This window comes from Strix uralensis, unplaced genomic scaffold (genome assembly GCF_047716275.1).
Source record: "Strix uralensis isolate ZFMK-TIS-50842 unplaced genomic scaffold, bStrUra1 scaffold_133, whole genome shotgun sequence".
Classification (NCBI taxonomy): domain Eukaryota; kingdom Metazoa; phylum Chordata; class Aves; order Strigiformes; family Strigidae; genus Strix; species Strix uralensis.
In genome coordinates this window covers 156,632-178,346 of record NW_027436772.1, presented here as the reverse complement: position 1 = coordinate 178,346, position 21,715 = coordinate 156,632, and positions in this window count along the sequence as shown.

The window sequence follows — 21,715 nt, the reverse complement described above, 5'->3', positions numbered from 1 at the left end:
CGCGTGAAGCGTCCCCGTCCCTCCTTTTAGGAGCCGCCTTGGGGAACAGGGATCCCACAAACGTCCCAGCAGTGACGGAATCCTGAGAGCCAGCGCGTTCTGCCTCTGCTGACCGGGCAGTGAAAGCAGAGGCGGGGGTCTGCAGTTCCGCTTTCAGTTCTTTCAGAGTGTCTAAGACCAATCTCCACACAGTGGAGAGTTTCCTACTGTCTTTAGAGCCTGAGCTAATGTCATCCCACAGCGCCGCAATGATCTTTTTCCAAGTAGCAGGTTCAAAGGCTGCGGTCACTGAGGGGATTAGTCCGCGCTGCCGAGCCCACAACAGCACCCTCCTCAGGTTCCCCTGATAAGATAATCCTCTCTTAGAGAGTATATGTTGGAGGAGCTTAACCACTGCTGCTTCTTCTTTACCCAGCGTGGACCCCATCTCCTCCCCAGCCGCTCACCTGATCAGGGCGAGATTCCCGACGATTGCGCGCGCGTCTTCCCAGGTGCCGGGGCAGCACCTGCTACGGCTGCTTCCGCCCCCTCCGGACCGTCTTCTCTTGCTCGGGCGAGCACCAACGGGAGGATCCCGATTCCCCAGGGCTTGAGTCCCGCGTATCTTCAATGAGGCTCCCTCGGGTCCCTGTTCGGGCGCCAGTTGCTGACGCGGAAGTCTCGGACACAACTTAGATGACCAATTTGATCAAGCTGATGTCACTTTATTAAAGGCTACACAGCAATTTATACTCTATCACAAGCTTCACGCGCCGCTATCTTATTGCTAATAGGCTAAAGCTACATGTTCACGTGCCTTTCTGCCCTCTATGATTGGTCCCAGTGTGGTGTCCACGCGCTGCTCTCCCCCCAGGTAGACCCTCTGTTTTCCACATTCCAACATCTTTATCTCTTGGGCAGGAATGTAGTTTCTCAGGCCGTCTCGGCCTTGTTTTTGTCCTTGAACACAGCTGCAGCTTGCTGTTACAGTGAGGCCCCTTGGTCTGGACCACTCACAACATGTCCGTTGTTCTCCAGCAATGCCACAGTCCCCCAGGCTGCTATATATCATTATATGGATGACATCCTTATAGCAGCAGAAACACAGGAGATCATGGAAAAGGCTCTTGCTTTAACCAAAGACTCAGTATCTCAAGTGGGGTTGCAAATAGCGCCTGAAAAGGTACAGATATCATCACTGTGGCTGTACCTGGGGTGGAGAATTTGTGAACAGACCATTGTCCTGCAACAGGTTAAACTTAAAACTGATGTTAAGACTTTAAATGATTTACAAAAACTGTTGGGAGCCATAAATTGGATACAGCTGTTGTTGGGCCTAACTAATGATGATGTGCATAGCTTGTTTTATATTTTGCGAGGAGATCCTTCACTGACATCACTCAGAGTACTTACAGAATCCAAGATTCATCTAGGTTGGAAAGGACCTTGAAGATCATCTAGTCCAACCGTTAACCTAGCACTGACAGATCCCAACTACACCATATCCCTAAGTGCTATGTCGACCCGCCTCTTGAACACCTCCAGGGATGGGGACTCCACCACCTCCCTGGGCAGCCCATTCCAACGCCTAACTACCCGTTCTGTAAATACTTCCTAATATCTAGTCTAAACCTTCCCTGGTGCAACTTGAGGCCATTACCTCTTGTCCTATCACTTATTACTTGGTTAAAGAGACTCATCCCCAGCTCTCTGCACCCTCCTTTCAGGTAGTTGTAGAGGGCGATGAGGTCTCCCCTCAGCCTCCTCTTCTCCAAACTAAACAACCCCAGTTCCCTCAGCCGCTTCTCGTACGACATGTGCTCCAGACCCTTCACCAGCTTCGTTGCCCTTCTCTGGACATACTCGAATAATTCAATGTCCTTTTTGTAGTGAGGGGCCCAAAACTGAACACAGTAATCGAGGTGCGGCCTTACCAGTGCCAAGTACAGGGGCAAGATCACTTCCCTGGCCCTGCTGGCCACGCTATTTCTGATACAAGCCAGGATACCATTGGCCTTCTTGGCCACCTGGGCACACTGCTGGCTCATGTTTATCCGGCTGTCAATCAACACCCCCAGGTCCCTCTCTGACTGGCAGCTCTCCAGCCACTCCTCCCCAAGCCTGTAGCGTTGCTGGGGGTTGTTGTGACCCAAGTGCAGCACCCGGCATTTGGCCTTATTGAAGCTCATAGAGTTGGCCTTAGCCCATCGCTCCAGCCTGTCCAGATCTCTCTGCAGAGCCTCTCTACCCTTGAGCAGATCAACACTCCCACCCAACTTGGTGTCATCTGCAAACTTACTGAGGGTGCACTCGATCCCCTCGTCTAGATCACCAATAAAGTTCTTAAACAGTAGTGGCCCCAAAACCGAGCCCTGCGGGGCACCACTCGTGACCAGCCGCCAAGTGGATTTAACTCCATGTACCACAACTCTTTGGGCCCGGCCATCCAGCCAGTTTTTTACCCAGCAAAATGTGTGCCCATCCAAGCCGTGAGCATCCAGTTTTGCCAGGAGAATGCTGTGGGAAACGGTGTCAAAGGCCTTACTGAAGTCAGGTAAACTACATCCACAGCCTTTCCCTCATCCAATAAGCAGGTCTCCCTGTCGTAGAAGGAGATCAGGTTTGTCAAGCAGGACCTGCCTTTCATAAACCCATGCTGACTGGGCCTGATCATCTGGTTGTCCCGCACGTGTTGTGTGATGGTACTCTGGATGAGGTGCTCCATCAGCTTCCCGGGCACTGAAGTCAAGCTGACAGGCCTGTAATTTCCCGGATCATCCTTCTAACCCTTCTTATATATGGGTGTCACATGGGAATGGTGTATGGTGGGAAGTTGGATGGTGGATGGTGGGGAGATGGATGGTGGATTGTGTGATGGTGATTGTTGGATGGTGGATGTAAGAATGTGGGATGGTGTGTGGTGGAAGAGTGATGGTTGATGGTGGGATGGTGGATGTTGGGAAGGTGGATGGTGGAAAGTGGGATCGTGGACGGTGTATGGTGGATGTTGTATTGCGGGATGGTGCATGGTGGATGGTGGGTTGTGGGAAGTTCATTGTCGATGGTGGATGGTGTATTGTGGGATGGTGGATGGGGGATTCTGGATGGTGGATGGTGGGAAGGTGGTGGGAGGGTGGATGGTTGGAAAGAAGAATTTGAATGGTGGATGGTGTATTGTGGGATGGTTGACGGTGGGAAAATGGATGGTTGATGCTGGATTGCGGGATGGTTGATGGTGGATTGTGGATAGAGGATGGTTGATGGTGAGATGTTGGATGGTAGATTGTGGGATGGTGGATGGTGTATGCTTGATGATTGATGGTAGATGGTGGATGGTGGATGTTGTATGGAGAATTGCGGGATGGTGGATTGTGGATGTTGGTAGGTTGATGATGGATGGTGGACTGGGCGATGGTGTATGGTGGAGGGTGGGAAAAAGATGGTGCATGGCCATGGTTGGATTGTGGTATTGTAGATGGTGGATTGTGGGATGGTGAAAGTTGGATGGTTGGAAGGTGGATGGTGCATTTTGGGATAGTGGATGGTGCACGGTGAACGGTGGGAAGGTGGATGATGGATGGTGGACTGTGGGATGGTGGACGATGTATGGTGCATGGTGTATGTTGTATTGTGTTTTGGGTAGAAGGAGGACGGTGTATGGTGAATTGTGGGATGGTGAATGGTGGAATGTGAATGTTAGACTGTGGAATGGTGGGTGGTGGGTGGGTGACAGTGGATGGTGGGAAGGTGGCTGGTCGATCTTGTATTGTGTGATGGTGGATGGTGTATTGTGGGATATTGGGTCGTGGATGGTCAGAAGGTAAATGGTGGATGGTGGGTTGGTGTAAGATGTATGGTGGAAGCTGTATTGCGTGATGGTGCATGGTGGATGGTGGGTGGTGGGAAGTTGCATTGTAGATGGTGGATGATGTAATGTGGGAAGGTGGATGGTGGGTGGTAGACAGTATTGTGGGATGGTTGATGGTGGGAAGTTGGATGGTGGATGTTGGATTCTAGTATGGTTGTTGGTGGGAAGATGGATGGTGGGTGTTGGATGGTGGGATGGAGGATCGTGCATGGTGTATAGTGGATGGTGTATGGTTTATGGTGCATGGTGGATATTGGATGGTGGGAAGGTGGATGGTGGGTTGTGGATGGTGGGTGGTGCATTGTGGATGGCTGATGGTGTGTCGCTGTTGAGACGGACACGACAAACACCAAATTGTGCAAAATGGCTACTTTATTGTTCTAACAAGCTTTTTTATAACTTTATTAAGAGTATGTATCCATATATGATTGGTTTAATTAGAGACTAACAGTTCATGATTGGATGACCTCTTCTCTGTTGCACCCTCAATAACCTTCCTTTCCTTGCGGTCAGGCAGTTCCGGTCTGGTAGTTCCTTACTCTTGTTTACTCAGCTCTTCTTGGGACTTTCAAGCCTCTTAAGGGTACACGTTTATCTGCTCAAGGTCAATATCAAACTTACATTCTGATCCCTCGGACCAGCCGAGGTCTCGCAAAGGTATTTTTTTTTTAAAAAGTGCTTCTGTGATGTAATAGCATATTATAAAATATTTGGTACAGGTGAAAGCTCTGTTAACGTCTCTTGTTCCAAGTTGTTCACTCTCACCCCTTCTGTGACTTTGCCTCTAATGTCACATGATCAATAACTTGAAGATTCCTTGAATGGAAATATTTGCTCAAGTAATTTGCAGATTGCAGTTAATCGGAGTCAGCTTCAATGGGCTCACCGACCATTTCAAGCTATAGTGTTTCATTTTTGCAATCTGACCCCGAGGCATTCTGCTGTCTACTGGAAGCATTTGCCCAGGTCTCATTAATACTGGAAGGAGATAACGGTTTTTATCTGATTGGATTCCTTTTTTCTAGGTACTTTTGCCTCCCGTGTTAATATTTTTTTGTCCTTTCCAATGCTATCCTAAAACCCAAACCAAAATAAGTAATACGGGATAGAAGTAATGTACACATTTCCCTGTGGAGTAAGACATTGCATGCATCTCCTTAGAGTAAGTCAAATAATACTTTTAAAACTAGTTTCTGCCAAACTTCAAACAATGTTATCTTGTAAATGTTATGTGTGGAACAGGTTAGCAAATTGTAAGAACAATCATTTCAAATGCATCTACTTCTATAACTTCCTTGTTTAGGTACTTGTGTAGTAGCTGTCTTGCCTGGGAGTCACGAATGCTGCGTTCCTCTTGAGATTGGCCCTAACCTCCTCATCCAATAAGCAGGTCTCCCTGTCGTAGAAGGAGATCAGGTTTGTCAAGCAGGACCTGCCTTTCATAAACCCATGCTGACTGGGCCTGATCATCTGGTTGTCCCGCACGTGTTGTGTGATGGTACTCTGGATGAGGTGCTCCATCAGCTTCCCGGGCACTGAAGTCAAGCTGACAGGCCTGTAATTTCCCGGATCATCCTTCTAACCCTTCTTATATATGGGTGTCACATGGGAATGGTGTATGGTGGGAAGTTGGATGGTGGATGGTGGGGAGATGGATGGTGGATTGTGTGATGGTGATTGTTGGATGGTGGATGTAAGAATGTGGGATGGTGTGTGGTGGAAGAGTGATGGTTGATGGTGGGATGGTGGATGTTGGGAAGGTGGATGGTGGAAAGTGGGATCGTGGACGGTGTATGGTGGATGTTGTATTGCGGGATGGTGCATGGTGGATGGTGGGTTGTGGGAAGTTCATTGTCAATGGTGGATGGTGTATTGTGGGATGGTGGATGGGGGATTCTGGATGGTGGATGGTGGGAAGGTGGGAAGGAAGCACAAGTTATTTGAAACTATGAAATATTGTATTTGATACGGGGAGCTATCAATCAGTAATTTCAGAGATGTCAAATGGCTGAAGATATTTCTATTACTTCCACACATTTGAATCAATAAAGAAATCCTACACGCAACAATCAAGTAATTCAGCATTCTTCCAATCCTGCGCTTATGTTGCAGATGTTTTTTGGTGAAATAAGAGCTATAAGGCCATTTGATGATTTAATAAGCAACCACGTGCAGATGCATCTGGCTAACACCAAGAAGTTAAACTTCCACAGCTGAAGTTTTTAATAAGGTAATTAAATATAAATACATATTTTATGTGGGTTTTTTCACCAATCATTTTCTCCAGAACACAAACCTGGATATCACAAGTCTACAAGCAAGGAAAAAGCTTATTTGTGCAGCAACAAATACTGTAATTCTGTCTTCTTCAGAAAATATAACCGTTCATTCTATTGCCAGCTGCTTTTAAGGCAATTCACTCCTGTCAAACACTCTCAAGTACTCACTCATGTCAGCTTCCTCCCATACTTCTATCCTTTGAGCAACTGAATCCATAGGAGATTGCATGGGGACATATTGCCAGCCAAGAACCTTTCAGCTGGCTCATCTGACTACACCCGAAGTTTGAAAGGTCACTCAGGGGAAGATTAGTCTTTGGGGTTTTGCACAGAGCCTGTGCAATCATTTTTGGTGCTGCTTTGAGGCAATAACACATGTCAGAGCAGAAGTACTATTTAAGGGTTATTGACCACAGATGACAAGAAAAGAACATCTAAATCTACCCTGGTCCGTCATGCACACAGGAGCATAGGTGGATAGTTTTCTCCATATGCAGTCAGAATTATCCACTTGACATGGGGTCTCCAAGACGAAGTATACCTGCTCGTAAGGTATGATACCTTCAGGAGATCTAAAATAGACATGCTGTTTAAGGTACTGAGTTATTTCATCTACACATGCTGCCTCTCCTTTATCCACTTCATTTATTTAGCCAGAACTTTCTATTCTTTCTAATCTGACATGAAACAGCACTGAAGCATCACATTAGCAATTAGTCTATGATTCAAAGGGACTCCTTGTTAAAAGCAAATCACACTTTAAACAGTTGAAAACGAAGTGAAAGAGGTGCAAGCTCATTTTACCCAAATCTAATTATTTAATGAATTGAAAAAGCTGATCTTTCAGTTAAACTCCCAAAAACTGTCTTTGTCCCCAGACAAGAGTTTCAGAACTCATTTTTCAGCAGCAATCAGTGAGCACATGGAGGCTTCAAGTGCCCAGCAGGGAAGGTACAATTTGCCATTATGTTCTGAAATAAGCCAAAACTTGCTTCTCAGAATAATCCTTATTCTCATAGATAATTCAAAGATAAAACAATGTTATAGCACCTACATGAAATGCACCCCTATAGCAGAATACTGCTTTTGTTTAGTGTCAACATCTCTAGGCAGAAAAAAAAAAAAAGAGTCCAACTTTATCCATCAATACAAAGACCTATAAATATTGAATCCAGGAACTCTGGAAACAAACTCTCCCTTAATGAATCTGATCTCATCCTTTTTCTCAAGCCTAGGAGGACCTCTAGTTCTGCCCAATGAATTTTACAACGGAAGTACCTTTTGTCTTTGTTAAAAGAGAGTATATAAACTCCTGTGAAACGTTCATGTGCAGCAATGGATGAACAGGTTACAGTAGGCATCAGTGTATATAAACCAACACTTCGTCTCAGAATCCTGACCCAAGAAACAAAACCCTGTCCCAGGGCTATATATTCTAATCGCTTGTGTGCACGGGTAGTGTCAAGTGAATTTAGTCCAGCAGGGTCCCGTTCTGCACTTTTTATGCAGCTTGGCTAAACAGGCTGCAAAGTGCGTTAATTTAAAACAAAGCAAAACATTTCCACCCCCCTGCACCTCCCAGATAAAATTCCTGGTGTGGAGACCGGCTATCTCAAGCAGTGCCTCGGCGCCATGTCCTGGGGATTTTGCTGTCGTACGTGAGACATGGTAACCGACTGCAGAGACCCAAGTAAGCATGTTTTACTAAAAATATTTTCTTTTTCCTCTCTCACAGCCCTAATCAAGTTTCATTAACGTTCAAGTACTTACATTATCTTATCTATGGAAAGCTATTACTGAAAAATCACCCCAAAAATATTCCACTCCCTTGTCTCACTCTCAACTCCAGAAACAGTTCCCCTCACTTTATGAGCTGTCTGATCAAATGGTGCCACTGTTCCTCCTTGTTTTCTCAAAGAGAAAAGTTTGACCTATATGAAGTAGTGTCCTCATATTTTCCTTCCAGAAAACTTCATTATGTGTGTAATTGGAGTGCCATGAGCATGGCAAAAGAGAAAGTGTTCACCCCAAACAAGCTGAAGTTGAGTAAGGAATAGTCTTTTCAAAATGAGGCTTAACCACTGGAAAAGTTGGAGCAGCTTGACACTAGTATAGGCTATTTTCTAAGAATTATCCCCAGCGTGACGTGCTCAAAAGGAACTCTTCAAAGACAGCGGTGTTGCTGTACCAGGCACTTTGCAGGATTCAGGTGTTACATACTACAGAAGACTTTCCTTCCTTGTGTGGGAAAACAAAACACCAAAGAAGTGAGGCCAAGTCTTAAGAGACTGTTATTAAAGTTATAAGGTTATAAGCTTATTCTGTTGGGAAACAGAAACTTTAAGTATCAAAAGTTTTCAGTGCATAGAAGAGATTGATACTGAACGAGGTTGTCCTATTGCAGATAGTTTCAGGAACTAGATTTACCCAAATGGGGGTGGGGGGCGGGGAGAGCAAACCAGTGGAAGTCACTGTTGGTACCCCAGGAGACTTTCCTTTGTGGGATTTGAGTTCTCTCAGCACACCAGCAGTGCATGACCAAAATCCATACACAGAAGCTTGTATTCCCCTCGTCAGCCAACGCTGCAGAGATACACGCATCACACAACACTGCTGGAGTACAACCTTCCTGCGGCCAAGGGAGTTCTGAAGAGAACAAGAAAAGTTTCAGTATTACCATGTGAAAACATAGACCAAATTTCCATGAAATGGTGCTTGCCTTTGGTCTTTGCTAGGTAAAGAATTGAGCTCTCCTCCATTAATAGACTAACACTAATTCTCTGTGCTCTGCAAGCTGATTGATGAATCTTACACTAAGGTAAGACTAAATTAAAGAGTAGGCCTATTCATGCTCAGCTTTTAATCAGTTACAGCACTTATGAGAAAAAGTCAGAAGGCAAAAGGCAAATGATGTCCTAAAACACCTTTTTGCTTCGCTGTCCAGAGGAGCTGAAAGAATGACAATACCCAGCCAGTCTCAGTATTGACCAGGAAAAAAATTATTTCCCATTACTGCCAAAGAACTGAAAGTGACACCTTTATATGTGACAGTACCAAAAAAACCTGCTTGCTTGAATTCTTTTTTTTCCTTCCTATCACACCTGTGCTCTTCCTGCTCAGGAAATAATTGATAATCCTGACATAGACAAAGGTGGTACACAAAGTCTGACCCATTTTCTAGGCTTCCAACACACAGGCTCAAACTCCAAGAGCTGTAGGAAGTACAGAAATCACCATCCCTTGACCAAAGCAAAGGGAGCATGCTTTATTTCTGTATATATTCAAAATCAGTAACCATGGAGTTTGATAACCAAGTCTCCACCTGTGAAGGAAGTTAATTCAGTGCAATTCTTGCAAAGGCTACCTTAGGGACAGAAAAACAGGGTAAGGGAAACAGACAACATTTTTGTACATGTGTATATAGCTACTCTAATGCCCAGATTATATTGAAAACACCCATTCAAATGACTTCCAGAAAAAACAGGTTGTCATACAGCCTCCAGATAGCTCAGCAACACTGATAGAATTTTAGTAAATACAAGAACTTAGAAAAACTGGCAACACAGGTGGAAATACAGGGGCATCCCCGAGTGTCACAGTGGCTTGACTAATTTGAGATTCTTCTTCCTAGTTAGTTGCAGATAACTAAACTAAAATTTACCAGAGTCATTGAAATAAACTGTTAAATGTTTTGACACTTGTTATTTACCAACAAAATCAGAAAGAAGCACAAGTTATTTGAAACTATGAAATACTGTATTTGATACGGGGAGCTATCAACCAGTAATTTCAGAGATGTCAAATGGCTGAAGATATTTCTATTACTTCCACACATTTGAATCAATAAAGAAATCCTACACGCAACAATCAAGTAATTCAGCATTCTTCCAATCCTGCGCTTATGTTGCAGATGTTTTTTGGTGAAATAAGAGCTATAAGGCCATTTGATGATTTAATAAGCAATCAAACTGCCATTCAAGACAACACGATGACATATGAATTTCACTGCAGGCAAGTGTCAGGTTATACACAATGGAAGGAACAATCCAGCTAAACAGGCACATGCTGATGGGTTCTAAAATTAACTGAAACTGTTCAGAGAAAGCAACAAGGGTCAAGATGAACAGCTGACTGAGAACATCTGCTAAAAATGGAGAAAACCAGACAAAATGTTAAGAGAAAGACAAAGAATAACTATTCCAAGTACTGTCCTATTGTTTAAGACTGTTATATGACTTCACCTTGTATATTTACTGTCTCCAGCTACGAGACTTCTGTAAAATGAGCAACTAGCACCTACATGAGGCAAGAATCTTCACTGCTGTGCTCTTCTATAGCCCTGAAAGATCAATCCAGGTATCTGGACATGGATAGCAGAAAATGGAAGATCTCAGGAAGGACAAAGGGGCTCAAAGTATAAAATCCTGCCTGTAAAGAGATACTGCATTTATTTTTATTTAGAATTATCTGATCATCACCTGAATTTTACATCTTTCTTTTACAGAACGAAAAGAGGGAAGAAAGAAGATGTCAAGAGCAAGCTTGACAAGGAAATCTAAGTTCTCATTCACACAGACAGATGAAGACAAAAAGTTGAAGCAATGGAAGAACTGAATGATTGGTGGATCAGGCTCACTTTGTCACTTTCAAGTTAGAAAGAATAAAATATCAATCTTTCTTTGTTGAAGAGTATAGGGGTACAACTCCATTTTACAGCCATGAAACTAGAGAAAAGACAGTATGAGAATCTGATCTTACAAGTCAGGATCTACAGAACTGAACTATGCATTATCCTTATGAAAAGACATTTCATGCTCAGACAATCTACTGGATAACAGCAGAGAAAACCATGTCAGAATTTGTTGCCACTGAACTGACTCACAGCACATTTAAGTTACAGTCACATAAAGAGGAAAGGAAAACTACTTCTACTAAAGAAATACTAATGACCATTTTTACGTTGATTTGCATTTTTAAAGGTATCACATTTGTTAAAACAAAACTGCAACAGGTATTCAAAGTCCCTTTTTTTCCTCTCAAGAAAAACAACTTTAATCTCATGTTCAAGTCAATCTGATTCTTTTTGTCTTCAATCAAACAAAAGACAACAGAGAGCAGCAGTCCAAGAAAACAAACAGAAAACCCCACTTATAACTTAAATCATGGAATCATTTCAAAAGGACAGTAAAGTTGCAGCTGTACTATCAAAAATAAGCAGCACTTATCTGGCTGTATGAGCAAACTATCACTGCCTCTACAGACCAACTGGTTGTTGCTGATGAACCAGTATGGCTTGGAAGGAGGGAACAAAAAAAAAAATAAATCTCAGACTCAATGTTGACAGAGAATTTCTGAAAAATTTTTGTGGTCAAGACAATACCAAACCTCAAAATGCAATCCTGTAGACAAGATATTCTTCCTGTGGTGCTATACACGTGCAAAACAGACTGATAAGGAGTTCTTTAAACAAAGGCATCATAGAATCATATAGATGATGGGTGACAGACCAAAATGCAGTAATAATCAAAATAATCCAATAGTCCACGTAAAAACAGTGTTGTATGGTTGGCATTAATTCAAGAAAATAAAAATAAGAAAGCTGCATGAGCAACAAGTTAGAGTACCTGATCACTTACTGGGATTGTCTTGTTCCATCCATGCCAACAGCAGGTCCTTGTCAATGTAATTTCAGCTCTTTCTGAAAGGTGATCAGGACTGTTCCTCAAACAGTGCAAAATCCTACGAAATACAGTCACTGCCCGTGACTTAGGTAAATGCTACATTGGTGAAACCAAAAGGGTTTTAAATGTTTACTCAGTCACTGATTATAAGCTGAAACCTTACTACATATAGCTGTTCTAGTTGAGCAGAACTGGATGGTTGGAATAAAACGTCAAATGTCTGAGAGTGGGTCACTTTAATAGCAGATTATAATTATCTATGGATATTATAATCCCCAAAGAAATAATATTGTGCTTATAAATTCCTTTAGAAGAGTAAATAAAAGACAGTTAAACCACACCAGTGATAAAAAGCATATTTCTCCACATAGTGCCAATTCCTTTTTTTGTCACTTCACAGAATTTATTGCATACTCATATTTTTTTCATTAAAAGTTATGGTTGGTATATTGGCCAGCTGAAAAAAACAACTTAAACCATTCCACACAGGCATAGTTCTTACTGCACAATGGATAAATTATGAACACTTCCAGAGACACCATTCCTAAAAAAAAAATATTCAGACACAAACTTCTTGAACAGTATTTCAACTTTAATGGAATCAGAACAGTAACCCATCAGAACAATTCTATACATCTCTATAAACACTTTGGAGCATGACTAAGTACCTATTACTTCCTATATACAATCACCTGAAACAATACACTGTAAATATGCCTTAACTAAGAAAATACAAACATGCTTCTGCAAGATTATTTAGCTCTTTTTGAGCGTAGCTGTCGCTTGATGATTAGCTGATCGCTTTCCTTCTCTTTTTTTCTATAAAGACCTGAAAAAGATGATATTTCAAGAGTTACTCAGCATTTCTTCAGTGACGAATGACATGTACTTCTAGACCCATGTAACCAACAACATGTTTTTTCCCAGAAGCTGTTTTCAGAATGAATTTTGCCTATTATCTTCTAGTCAGAGGTCTCCAGAACAGAGACACCATTTTAGTGCATCATAATAAGCAAAAAATACTGGGAACATATGAAATCCCTTTTTTTGCTGAAACAAATATCAAAGTCCAAAGAAAACAGTGATCTGAAAGCAGCTCTCACTTCTTATCTCTAATACTCATTTTGTGAAACAAGAAGCGTTCAGAAAACATATTTTTAGCTTAAATTTCTTTAGCTTTCTGACTTTCCCAGGATTCAGTCTTTAACTTTTTCTTCCACTTCCAAGCTCCTTAGCTTCTTTTGCCCTGCCTTCCTGTCATTTCCTTCAGCCTCCTGTGGACAGCATTTTGGTTACTGCTGCATCTATTCATACAGTTTACAGAAAAGTCAACAGAATAACTCAGTATGGGCAAATGCTCACCAGAGCGAATGAAAAAGGACTGAACAGAATGAAGAGATGTACTTCTAACAGCCAGAGCACGCTCAGCACTTTAGTTACTGACAAAACCATAAAGCTGGATTTCAGAAACAGTCCATCAAGCCCTGGCCTATAAGACTCTCTATAGGCTGGTTTAGACAGGGCAACGCAATTTAAGCACACGCAGAAGACTACTGAAACTGTGCTTTGAAAAGCATGGGTGTATCCAAATCCTAAAGTAACCCTAATAGCAGCTGGGCAGAAAAGGAATCGGAAATTACCTCAGATGCTCACTTGCCCTGCAAAGTTAATCGTACATGCAGACCTTTCTCTTCAGTGTTTCAATCATGCTATTCCAAATCTATGGATTCCTTAATGGTCTCTATTTCTGTTATCCCTTCATGCTACTCTTAAATGAACACCAACTACTGGAAAAACAAATTAAGACTCAACTGCTGTACTAGAGGAAAAAGTAACACTCCACATACCACAGCTAAGGTATCTAAGACTCCAAATGTGAAGATATCGCCATGACTGCTATATAGGTGATACAACAAGTCAGCAGTCACACACAGAGAAGATAAGCGAGAAAACAGAGAAAATTAAAGTAACACATCAGGAAGAAAAGACCAAAAGAAATAAGTCAGTACTTTCAAACCTCTTCTGCAACTTGACTCAATCAGGTTTGTTCTGTCCCCCCAATATCTTATTTTAAGCCCAGATTACAGAAATAGATTACAGCGGACAGAACACTAACCCGTAATCACTTACCGAAGAATCAGGGATATCTAGAGGGCAAGAACTGTCCGTTGAACACAGCTTTCTCTTAGATCGTTTTGGCTTGAGCTCCTTTCCTTTGACATTTTCTGGTTCTGCAGACTTGGGAGAGCTTATTGTTGCCATCAGCTTCTTTGCTACAAGAAAAAATTTATTGTAAATCAATGTCTTATTGGTTTTATGAGCCTCAAAATTAATGAATAAAGGTTTAATGAATAAAGGTTTATTAAAATCAGTTTAAAAATGAAACAGATGTAGTCTGAAATTTAAACATAAAAATTCAGAAGTGGTATGTATTTGACTACCACAGTCTTCTATATCCTGAAACAGTTTTCTATAGCTTCAAATGCAAAAGCTTAAAGGACACATTTAAATAGCACCAAAAAAATCAATTGGGATTCAGATTTCACTGGATGTTAAATACAACAGGAATTGAAAACCAGGCTTAACTTCTTTGTACTGACAGAAGCACAAGGTTGAGTCAATTTTCTCTATGTACTTGTATAGTTTTATCAAACTAGTACCAGCTCTATGAAGAGATGAGTGTGTGCATCTTATGAGCTAGAAGGAAAGAAGAGATCCCAATCAATACTAAGTTATGCAAAGGAGGGAAAAAATACAGGACATGGTAATAAAGGTTACAAATTAGACCTCATTTGCTCAAATAAAGTATTTCCAGGGTGAAATTTTGATTACTCTGAATTTGGCTTCCATTGATAATGACATGTTGTCCTCATGGAACCACTCTGACAAATGTGAAAAATGTTAGAAATCCCACTATCTTAACTGTGCATCGTGAATAATGACTAACCTTGTTTTAACCAGCCAAATAGTAGTGTCTTTTAGAATTTAACACTGGTGATTCTTTGTGCCCTCTGCTAATTTTAATCTTTTTTTTAAAAAAAAACCCAGTAACTCAGAAATCATGTCTTACTGTAGGAAAGAATAAAAATATATTCTTCAATGGAAGGTCCTAGCAGTTAATTTTCCCAAGGCTATACTTAAACTTGAAATCCATTAACTGCTTCAGAGCTAGTTTATTGAACTCTTCCACATATTTTCTGGAGATACTGGCTTTCAGATTCTGTAGAACTAATCTTCCTCTCCTACATACATACTTCAAAAAACATTAATACAATTTCCACAGAAACAAAACAGGAAGTGGGGGGGAGATTGCTTATAGAACAAGGTCAGATCTGGGTTTGAATTCAACTCTTGATTTTTTTAGATCAACAGGTCAAGTTTCTGAAATTGCCTTTAACTGTTTTACTGTAAGCAAGAACAAAGTAACTCAGACATTTTGAGCTTATCATTGCTTTTATGATAAATTTATATGCACATAGTCCACACTGCATCCTTTCGCTCTACCTGGCTTACCTTTCACACTTAACCTAAACTTTAGAACCATGTGGTCCTTGTAATCCAGTCGGCCTCTTCTACTCTGCAAGATTCAGCAGAGCAGGCCCCAGCTCAGACTCCATTGTTTCATAAATGAAAGAACAACTGGATGCAGCAGACGTGGCCTTTAACAGCACATACATTAACAGATTACAGTAGAAAAAAGCTATTCTACAATACCCAGATAACATGGAATAAGCCTTATTTATTCTGTACAAACCTTTAGAGTGAAAAATAACAGGAGAACTTTGGAAAAAATCTCCAACTTTTTGTAGTGTTCCATCTTTCTTTTTAGCTGACTTTTTACGTGAAGTAGATTCTTGCTTTCTTAAGGGGTATTCTTTTCTTTTCTTCTGTGTAGAAGACATCTGTACAGAAATACACAGTCATTGTTTAAGTCAAAAAGTTGACTTATCTTCAAGTTTAATTCCATTTTGTTTGGCTTCAATGTTATTTTCAAGCTGACATTTTGAGCTTTGCTACCGAAACCTCTGCTCATTAATGATACTGCCGCAGCAAGCAATGTAGACAACCTTATTTTATACCCAAAAGAAAAAAAATTGTCAGTTTCACAGAATACATCTAAGGGCATGAGTAATATAGGAAACAAATAGTTTCTTTTAAAAAAGTAGATTCAAAGTTTTAGAGTATTTCATTAGACTAGCTGTTCTAGTTATAAAACAGAAGAAAACTGATGGTGAAAATAAATCTACTGTCCACCCTTTGAGCCTGCCCAGGTTACTACTAAGGCCTAAAATCATATTTTTATAGTTGTCATGCATATAGATGACACAAACCTTAGTTTTACTTCAAAAGGAATTGCCTATAACATGACATATGCTAAGAGTATGCTCAAACTAGTCTTCATAACTACTCAGCATGCAACATCCTTCCCTGGGAATCCCTGTACGCTGCAGCCAGTACACGTTCTGGGCAAATACAGACTGACTCTCCTTGGTTAGCTTAGAAAGTTTAGTAGGAAGACAACGTACGTGTTTAAGAATCCTATTAAAATACATAGATAAGGATTAAGATACTGCTGCATAAGAATGTTTGCTCCTTTCACAAGTCCACCTTTACAGAAAAGGTGGACTTATGAAAGGAGAAACTAACTTCAAAATTGAACAAAACCAAACTATTTTCTTGTTGCTTGTAGAAGGTGAATTAGTCATAGCAGGTTTTGCATTTTCTTGTTCTCACTTTTCACAAAATCCTAAGAAAATAAACATGACAAATTTTAACTAGGATTCTTCCGGAAAGAATAATGATTACCTATATTACAGAAGCAGCCACTATTTAAATGCTATGACTAACAGTAGGGAGGCATTGACTACTGCTGGATAGAGGTAACTATTCAAACGTGAAATAAACACTAAACAAACTTGTGGAAGGGAACTAGAAATGCCTGTAGTCAAACCATTCTGACATTTACTATTTTCTTCTCTCTGTTATTTCCTATACTTTTGACTTTAAGAGATTTGACAAGCCAACACCCAAATTGAAATTAATAAATCTAAGTGTAAATTTGGATTTATGGTGACAAGTATATAAAAAACAGGTTGGTAGCACAGTGCCATTGTTAAGCTGTCTTTTAATGACATCTTCTATCTTGTGAAGTGGTGCTGAGAGATTTCAGATAACCGACAGCCATACCAACTGATAACAGCATCAGAAAATGGAAAGAGGATTTTGTTCTTTAATTAGAAGGGAGCCTCTGAAAAAGATTTGGTTTTGTTTGTTTCTAAAACACCAGGGAGTTTGTTTCATTTTTAAAAAAATTTGACATGAGCAGTATGTGGTTATTTTAGCACTACAGGTTTCCCCTCAGTTTTAGTTTTCACAATGCTTTTCAGTTTTAGGAAATTTAAAAAAACAAACTGTGTCTTCAGTAGACTTGTAACAGTTAAAGTTACTGAATCATTTTATAATCTGTTTGGCATATGTAACATGAAGATAAATATTTAAATATTTAAATATGGGTACAGAAGGCCCCATATGCAGACCGGACCCGCTTCATAGGGAAGTCTGCTGCCTCCCTGGGGGCCGCGTCAATGACCTCAAGGCAAAACTCCCCACTCTAGTGAGACCCAAGGACTACTACCCTCTCCTGGTTTTTCAGGTAGGTAGTGACGACATTACTAGGAGAAGTCCTAAAGCAATGAAGAGAGATTTCAGGTCCTTGGGGAAAGTGATTAAGGGGTCGGGGGCACAAATTGTGTTCTCCTCCATCCCTTCAGTTGGAGGGATGGATGAAGAAGAACACAGGAGAACTCAACAGATGAGCTTGTGGCTCCAAGACTGGTGTTACAGTCAGGGCTTTGGATTTTTCAATCATGGGTTGGTATACAGGGCGCCAGACCTTTTGGCATTAGATGGAATGCACCTGTCCCAGAGGGGGAAGAGGATCATGGGACAGGAGTTAGCTGGGCTCATTGACAGAGCTTTAAACTAGATTTGAAGGGGGAAGGGGGAAAACATCAGCCCATCTGAAGTACATGTATACCAATGCACACAGTATGGGTAACAAACAGGAGGAGCTTGAAGCCATGATGAAACAGGAAAATTATGATGTTGTGGCTATTACAGAAACATGGTGGGATGTCTCCCATGACTGGAGTGCGCCTGTTGATGGCTACAAGCTCTTTAGAAGGGACAGACAAGGAAGGAGAGGTGGTGGGGTGGCGCTGTATGTTAGGGACTGTTATGATTGCCTTGAGCACAAGTGTAGCGAAGACAGGGTAGAGTGTCTTTGCGTTAGAATCAGGGGGAAGGCCAACAGGGCAGATGTTGTAGTAGGAGTCTACTAGAGGCCACCCACCCAGGACAGAGAGGTGGATGAAATATTCTATAAGTATTTAGAAGAAATCTCATGATCGCTTGCCCTTGTTCTTGTGGGAGACTTCAACTTCCCAGACATCTGCTGGAAGTACAGTACAGCAGAGCGAGACAGTCCCGGAGATTCCTGGAATGTGTGGGAGACAACTTCCTGACGCAACTGGTGAGAGAACCAACCAGAGAAGGTGCCCTGCTGGATCTCCTCTTTGTGAACAGAGAAGGACTGGTGGACAATGTGGCAGCTGGAGGCCAACTAGGGCACAGTGATCATGAAATAATAGAGTTCTCTATTCTTAGAGAGGCCAGGAGAGGGCTAAGCAGAACTGACATCCTGGACTTCAAAAGGGCTGACTTTGTATTGATTAGGCACCTGCTTGAAAGGATCCCTTGGGAGACAATCCTGAACAGTATAGGGGTCCAGGAAGGCTGGGCACTCTTTAAGAAGGAAGTGTTAATGGCTCAGGAACAGGCAGTCCCCAGGTGCTGTAAGAGAAGCCAGCGACAGAGAAGACCAACCTGGCTGAACAGGGAGCTTTGGCTGCAACTCAGGGAGAAAAGGAAAGTTTACAGCCTTTGGATGAAGGGACTAGCCACTCACAGTGATTACAAAGACACAGTGAGGCTATGCAGGGCAGAAATCAGGAGGTCTAAAGCCCAGCTGGAAATTACCCTGGCTTCAGCAATCAAGGATAACAAGAAATGTTTCTATAAGTATGTCAACAGCAAAAGAAAGACCAGGGAGAGTCTCCATCCCCTGCTGGATGCGGGGGGAAACATGGTAACAAGTGATGAGGAGAAGGCTGAGGTCCTTAATGCCTTCTTTGCCTCAGTCTTTAATAACAAGACTAGTTGGACTGAGGGAATCCAGCCTCCTCAGCCAGAGGACAGAGACTGGGAGAACGACCCCCCTGCAATCCAGGAGACAGTCAGTGACCTACTGCATCACATAGACACACACAAGTCTATGGGACCTGATGGGATACACCCGAGGGTGCTGAAGGAGCTGGCTGGGGTGCTCGCCAAGCCACTTTCCATCATTATCAGCAGTCCTGGCTGACCGGGGAGGTCCCGACAGATTGGAAACTGGCCAATGTGACGCCCATCTATAAGAAGAGTCGGAAGGATGATCCAGGAAATTACAGGCCTGTCAGCTTGACTTCAGTGCCCGGGAAGCTGATGGAGCACCTCATCCAGAGTACCATCACACAACACATGCAGGACAACCAGATGATCAGGCCCAGTCAGCATGGGTTTATGAAAGGCAGGTCCTGCTTGACAAACCTGATCTCCTTCTATGACAGGGTTGACCTGCTTATTGGATGAGGGAAAGGCTGTGGATGTAGTTTACCTCGACTTGAGTAGGGTCTTTGACACCGTTTCCCACAGCATTCTCCTGGCGAAATTGGCTGCTCGAGGCTTGGATGGTCGCACATGCTTTGCTGGGTAAAAAACTGGCTGGATGGCCAGGCCCAAAGAGTTGTGGTGCATGGAGTTAAATCCACTTGGTGGCTGGTCACGAGTGGTGTCCCCCAGGGCTCGGTTTTGGGGCCACTACTGTTTAAGATCTTTATTGATGATCTAGACGAGGGGATCGAGTGCACCCTCAGTAAGTTTGCAGATGACACCAAGTTGGGTGGGAGTGTTGATCTGCTCAAGGGTAGGGAGGCTCTGCAGAGAGATCTGGACAGGCTGGAGCGATGGGCTAAGGCCAACTGTATGAGCTTCAATAAGGCCAAATGCCGGGTGCTGCACTTGGGTCACAACAACCCCCAGCAACGCTACAGGCTTGGGGAGGAGTGGCTGGAGAGCTGCCAGTCAGAGAGGGACCTGGGGGTGTTGATTGACAGCCGGATAAACATGAGCCAGCAGTGTGCCCAGGTGGCCAAGAAGGCCAATGGTATCCTGGCTTGTATCAGAAATAGCGTGGCCAGCAGGGCCAGGGAAGTGATCTTGCCCCTGTACTTGGCACTGGTAAGGCCGCACCTCGATTACTGTGTTCAGTTTTGGGCCCCTCACTACAAAAAGGACATTGAATTATTCGAGTATGTCCAGAGAAGGGCAACGAAGCTGGTGAAGGGTCTGGAGCACATGTCGTACGAGAAGCGGCTGAGGGAACTGGGGTTGTTTAGTTTGGAGAAGAGGAGGCTGAGGGGAGACCTCATCGCCCTCTACAACTACCTGAAAGGAGGGTGCAGAGAGCTGGGGATGAGTCTCTTTAACCAAGTAATGAGCGATAAGACAAGAGGTAATGGCCTCAAGTTGCACCAGGGAAGGTTTAGACTGGATATTAGGAAGTATTTCTTTCCAGAACGGGTTGTTGGGCATTGGAATGGGCTGCCCAGGGAAGTGGTGGAGTCCCCATCCCTGGAGGTGTTTAAGAGTAGGTTCGACATAGCGCTGGGGGATACGGTGTAGTTGGAAACTGCCAGTGCTAGGTTAACGGTTGGACTAGATGATCTTCAAGGTCCTTTCCAACCTAGATGATTCTGTGATTTAAGAGTAACATTCAGGTGAATAAAACAGCAATAAGATACTTCTAAAATTAGTTCCATGTTATTGAAAAATTACTTAGCTAAATGTTATCCCATCAGGATATGAACATCTACGCTATGAAAGGATTTATAAATGGATTGGTAAAACAGTCTTCTCAAAACATGGATAACTATGTTAGATGAAATATATTCATCTGTAGATAAGGTTCAGTACTTTTCCAGTGCCTTCAGAAGGATGGTTATTTTTACACTTACTTTTCCAGCAGCCTAAGAGAATACTCCTCTCAAAGAAAATTGGTTCAAGACATAGGAAGTTTAAATCAAATCTGGACATTATTCCAGAATGAAGCGTTCAATTCCAGATGAATTAACTTACACAACTTTTAACAGTTACTTTTGCAATCCAAGTTTAACAAAATGAGTTTATTGAAGTACTGTTGAACACTAATCACTGAAGTGACCGTTTCTCTTAACTATTTTACTAAGAGATTAAAAAAACATCACTTGAGAACACTTGAATGAGAATGCTAGAAAACCATCAGACACTTCACTCTCCAGCTGAGACAAACTCAGAGTGATCACTTGCCACTTATGCAAATGACCCACAGGTCATCTCCCTATACTCACCTGTCAGCTTCAGAAGTCCTTAGAAGTACAGAGATTCATAAGCCCCACAAGTAGGATTACAAGTAAGTACCACCACAATGAGGTATTAGGGTTTCATAGTCTTTGTGTCTTAGAAATAGCTCTGTTCATGCTAATGTTGATAAAAGTCAGAGGAAAGAAATGTGCGGTTCAAGTAGGAGCAGTGAAGATTTTTACCACCCTGAACTGCTGTGAAGCCTTAGTCTCGCACATAAACACCACAGCACACTAAGAACGCTGGCACATATAACCTAGCACAACTGAAGGAATTAAAGAGGAATTAAGTTCTACAGAAAACAGGGAGGTTCAGGTGCTCGTGCAATTAGTTCTGTATATTCCCTTTAAATACAAAAAGATCAAAGAAAACACAGACTGGACAAAAAGTCAAAGGAAGTGGTCTTG